At 45.5% G+C, this 5,770-nt stretch overlaps 1 long non-coding RNA gene across 1 annotated transcript; it reads left to right on the top strand.

Annotated features, from left to right (window-relative positions):
* Positions 1–349: 349 nt before the first annotated feature.
* LOC141409952 (uncharacterized) lies at positions 350–2,556 on the top strand. The gene is made up of 2 exons (XR_012432988.1): positions 350–1,044; positions 1,373–2,556. It is a non-coding gene; the product is annotated as an uncharacterized lncRNA (long non-coding RNA).
* The last annotated feature ends 3,214 nt before the right edge of the window (positions 2,557–5,770 follow it).

Below are 5,770 nucleotides of genomic sequence, written 5' to 3'. Positions count from 1 at the left end.
TTATGCCATTCTCCTGCCTCAGCCTCCCGAGTAGCTGGGACTACAGGCGCCCGCCACCTCGCCCGGCTAGTTTTTTGTACTTTTTAGTAGAGACGGGTTTTCACCGTGTTAGCCAGGATGGTCTCGATCTCCTGACCTTGTGATCCACCCGTCTCGGCCTCCCAAAGTGCTGAGATTACAGGCTTGAGCCACCGCGCCCGGCCTAATTTTTGTATTTTTAGTAGAGACGGGGTTTCTCCATGTTGGCCAGGCTGGTCTCGAACTCCTGACCTCAAGTGATCCACCTCAGCCTCTCAAAGTGCTAGGATTACAGGCATGAGCCACCACGCCCAGCAACCTTTCAACTTTTAAGTGCAGATTTGATTACTAAAAATGGCCGAAATTCATGTAAAATAAAGTCTAGTGCTCATAAAGAAACATTCTAGTTCTTCCAAATTCAAAAATAAGGTAATAAAACCAAGTGCTGGCCGGGCGTGGACTCACGCCTATAATCGCAACATTTTGGGAGGCCGGGTGGGCGGATCACCAGGTCAGGAGATCGAGACCATCCTGGCTAACACAGTGAAACCCCGTCTCTACTAAAAATACTAAAAAAAAAAAAAAGAAAAGAAAAAAAAATTGCCAGGCGCCTGTAGTCGCAGCTACTCCAGAGGCTGAGGCAGAAGAACGGCGCAAATCCAGAAGGCGGAGCTTGCAGTGAGCCAAGATCGCGCCACTGCACTCCAGCCTGGTCCACAGAGCAAGACTCCGTCTCAAGACAAAAAAACAAACAACAACAACAACAAAAGTATTATTGTTAAATCCAAGTTGGTAAGGATGTCACTAAAGTCCTTTTTTGCTCTTCACTAAACTGCTCTTATGAGGAGGTACTAGCCTCACCATTCTGGAAGTTAGTTAGGTCTACAGCATAGGTATGGGGTACCAGTCTCATCTGTGCTCACCTGGTCCTGCCAACTGTTTTTGAATCAGAGGCTCTGGACACAGCTCTGCAGTCTGAAGTGAATGCTGCTTTTCCCACTGACTCCAGAGCTCCTAACTATTGAAGTCAGAACTTTTTCTTTTTTTTTTTTTTTTTTTTTTTTTTTTGAGACGGAGTCTCGCTCTGTAGCCCAGGCTGGAGTGCAGTGGCCGCATCTCAGCTCACTGCAAGCTCCGCCTCCCGGGTTCACGCCATTCTCCGGCCTCAGCCTCCCGAGTAGCTGGGACTACAGGCGCCCGCCACCTCGCCCGGCTAGTTTTTTGTATTTCTTAGTAGAGACGGGGTTTCACCGTGTTATCCAGGATGGTCTCGATCTCCTGACCTCGTGATCCGCCCATCTCGGCCTCCCAAAGTGCTGGGATTACAGGCTTGAGCCACCGCGCCCGGCCTGAGGTCAGAACTTTTTCAACCACCATTCCCATAGTTTTATATCCTTCTGAGTCCTGCCTCTAGAATCAAATTATGACTTCCCATTGTGGATTCAAAGACCCTTTATTAATCTCCAATCCACAGCTCCCTGCTCCAATAAAGCAGGCTAAGTAGCCATTTCCAGTCCAATAATTCACTTTCTGTCTGATCTTCTATACCTTGTAGGCACATTAAAATCACTTAGGGGAACTCAAACACAAAACATCCAGGCCTCATCACACACCAATTAAATCATGCCATGGTGGGCCTTGGCATAAATATTTTTTTAAGCTCCCCAGGTTATTCTAAAGTTCAGCCAAAAACAAACTAGTGCAACAGAATCTTCCTCCTACTCCTCATCTCCTTGTCTCAGCCCCACAAGATCCATCTGGGCAAATAAACACCCTAAATGACTACTTTCTTAGCTAATAACATAAATATGATTGGTGTAATTATTCTTGCTTTTATCCTGCTCTTTACTCACTGAGGGTGGCTTGTAGGTATCGTCTTATACAATTTTTTTAAATTATAAACTCAAGGCCAAGAACTGACCTGATGTACATAGATTGATGTACATCCTTAATTTTGAATCCTGCTTGTTTAGTCAACTCTTTCCAGTAACGTGCCTGCCTTCCTGATGTTCTAATTCTTCCTATACATACAAGTGGTTATCTTACAAAAGTTGCTGCTAGAGCTAAACACACTATACATGTAAAACTAATTTTTTCGCATTAAATTTCTTCATCTCTGTCCATGCATACTTACACTTCTCCTATTGCTCCCCAAATTGCAATCTTGGGCTAGCTTCTCATCATAGGCAAAGCAAACTGGAAACAAACAACTACTGCTTTTTTTTTTTTTTTCCTACAAGGTCTCACTCTGTCACCCAGGCTGGAGTGAAGTGGTGCAATCATGGCTCACTGCAGCCTCAACCTCCTGGGCTGAAAGGATTCTCCCACCTCAGCCTCCAAGTAGCTGAGATTACAGGAATGTGACACCACACCCAGCTTTTTAAAAATTTTTTGGTAGAGATGGGGGTCTCACTATGTTGCTCAGGCTAGTCTCAAACTCCTGGGCTCAAGTGATCCTCCTGCCTCAGCCTCCCAAAGTGGTGGGATAACATGAGTAAGCCATCACAACCGGCCTCTGCCCAGTCTTGAATGAAGAGAAGCGTCAGTATGACCCACGATATTGGTTTTTTTTTTTTTTTTTTTTTTTTTTTTGAGACAGAGTCTCACTCTGTCGCCCAGGCTGGAGTGCAGTGGCCGGATCTCAGCTCACTGCAAGCTCCGCCTCCCGGGTTCACGCATCCTCCTGCCTCAGCCTCCCGAGTAGCTGGGACTACAGGCGCCCGCCACCTCGCCCGGCTAGTTTTTTGTATTTTTTTTTTTTTTTTTTCTGAGACGGAGTCTCACTCTGCTGCCCAGGCTGGGGTGCAGTGGCCGGATCTCAGCTCACTGCAAGCTCCGCCTCCCGGGTTTACGTCATTCTCCTGCCTCAGCCTCCCGAGTAGCTGGGACTACAGGCGCCTGCCACCTCGCCCGGCTAGTTTTTTGTAATTTTTAGTAGAGACGGGGTTTCACCGTGTTAGCCAGGATGGTCTCCATCTCCTGACCTCGTGATCCGCCCGTCTCGGCCTCCCAAAGTGCTGGGATTATAGGCTTGAGCCACCGCGCCCGGCCTAGTTTTTTGTATTTTTTAGTAGAGACGGGGTTTCACCGTGTTAGCCAGGATGGTCTTGATCTCCTGACCTTGTGATCCACCCATCTCGGCCTCCCAAAGTGCTGGGATTACAGGCTTGAGCCACCGCGCCCAGCCGATATTGTTTAACTGGTTAACAAAGGAATTCTTCTGCAACTACTATATCAACACTGGCTTCTTATGCCTGAAATATAGACTTCAAAGCACTTCAAAATCTTTCCTGCCAGGTGTGGTGGCTCATGCCTGTAATCCCACCACTTTGGGAGGCCGAGGAGGGCGGATCACCAGGGTCAGGAGTTCAAGACCAGCCTGACCAACATGGTGAAATCCCATCTCTACTAAAAATACAAAAATTAGCCAGGGGGTGGCGGGGCTGTGCGCGCCTGTAATCCCAGCTACTCAGGAATCAGAGGTAGGAGAATCGCTTGAACCCCGGAGGCAGAGGTTGCAGTGAGCTGAGATCACACCACTGCACTCCAGCCTAGGCGACAGAACAAGACTCCATCTCAAAAAAAAAAAAAAACTTTCCTCATTTGATCTTCACAACACCTTTGTAAACTGGGTATTATCCTCACATTATGAATGAGAAAACTGAAAGCAAGGTTAAAACTCTGGTCTCCTGACTTGCTTTCCAGGATCTTTTTCATGACAATAATCCTTATTCTTACAAAAACATTAAAAATGCTTTACGCGGGCTGGGCGCGGTGGCTCACTCCTGCAATCCCAGCACTTTGGGAGGCCGAGGCGGGCAGATCACCTGAGGTCAGGAATTCGAGACTAGCCTAGCCAACATGGTGAAACCCCATCTTTACTAAAAATAAAAAATTAGTCAGGTGTGGTGGCTCACGCCTGTAGTCCCAGCTACTTGGGAAGCTGAGGCAGGAGAATCTCTTGAACCCGGGAGGCGGAGGTAGGAGTGAGCCGAGATCACGCCACTGCACTCCAGTCTGGGCGACAGAGTGAGACTCCATCTCAAAAAAAAAAAAGCTTTACACAATTGGGTGTGGTGGCTCTAATCCCAGTACTTTGGGAGGCCAAGGCAGGTGGATTATTTGAGGTCAGGAGATTGAAACCAGCCTGGCCAACATGGTGAAACCCCCATCTCTACTAAAAATACAAAAATTAGCTGGGCATGGTGGCAGGCACCTATTATCCCAGTGACTTGGGAGGCTGAGGCAGGAGAACTGCTTAAACCTGGGAGCCAGAGGTTGCAATGAGGTAACACTGGGCCACTGCACTCTAGCATAGGCAACTCCATCTCAAAAAAAAAAAAAAAAAAAGGTTTACACAAAGAGCTTTACATTACACAAAATTTATAGGGAAAAGTAATCATTGAATTACCCAGCACCCTAGCAAAAGAATTACTTTGTTTTCCTATGTTTTGAAAAAGTGAATTAAATGTATACTTTCTATTTAAAACAAAATTTTCTACTTTTGCTAGAACCTTTTCAGTTTGTGTAGCTTTGGAGTTATAATAATATGGATAGAATGAGACTCTTTAGTCTGTAAAAACACATACCTCTCCAAGATGTTTATACTGCTGTGCAGAACAATCACTCAAAAGGGCAGAATCTAGGAAGAAACCAGACAAGGAAAGAGGACCCAAAAGTAAAATCTTAAATTCTGTAATTTTAGAATTGAAGGGTCTTTTCCCCAACTCTGACAATCCTAATCCAGAAGAAAGGACTTTATATTACCATGTTGTTCTATTTTCACATTAGAGATAGGAAAATGAGATCTTTGTAAAAGGTAGTTTGCCCCATACAAGTAGAGAATGTCAAGCAAGGACCATCATCCACTTTTTAACTCCTACTTCTGGTGACCTTCCTACTATACAATTATTCATTGAGCAACCATGTGCCTAAAAGCATGTGGCATCATGAGGAATACAAAATAATACATGGCCTCTGTTCTTGGGTAGCTTAGGTTTTAGACCAGTTCTAAGATTTTACAGTAAATACTGGTTTTGCTAATAAACATAAAGCCGCATAGCTCAATGAGGTTTTATCAAATATTTTATGTTTTTTTTTTTGAGATGGAGTTTCGCTTGTCACCCTGGCTGGTGTTCCGTGGCGCAACCTCGGCTCATTGCAACTTCCGCCTCCAGGGTTCAAGTGATTCTCCTGCCTCAGACTCCCGAGTAGCTGGGATTACAGGCACCCGCCACCACGCCTGGCTAATTGTATTTTTAGCAGAGATGGGGTTTTGCCAGGGTGGCCAGGCTGGTCTCAAACTCCTGACCTCAGGTGATCCGCCCGCCTTGGCCTCCCAAAGTGCTGGGATTACAGGCATGAGCCACCGTGCCTGGCCTTTATCAAGTGTTTTATTTGAAATGTAACCTGGCAATTTTTGAGAACACTGCAGGACACTGCTTTCGAGACATCTCTGGGCTATAATATCTGCCGCCTTTGACGGGAGGTTGGTCTTAAGGGTAAATTTTTTTTTTTTTTTGAAGAGGCAATTTAACCAAGTTGAGCAAAATCATTGTGTATGTGTGTATACATATATGATTGTGCCAGTTACTCATTTAAAAAGAAACTAAAACAAGGCCAGAAGGAGTAACATCCTAGAAAGTGACAAATGACTCCTGCAGGATACGTAAACTGAACCTTCTAGATACATAAACAGAACCTTCCATATTGTTTTCTGCAAGAAACAATATGCTCTGGCCCGATAGTTCTG

Source organism: Macaca fascicularis, chromosome 3, assembly GCF_037993035.2.
Source record: "Macaca fascicularis isolate 582-1 chromosome 3, T2T-MFA8v1.1".
Taxonomy (NCBI): Eukaryota; Metazoa; Chordata; class Mammalia; order Primates; family Cercopithecidae; genus Macaca; species Macaca fascicularis.
The sequence above is the reverse complement of the archived record's forward strand: the minus strand, read 5'-3'. Positions and strand labels throughout refer to the sequence as shown.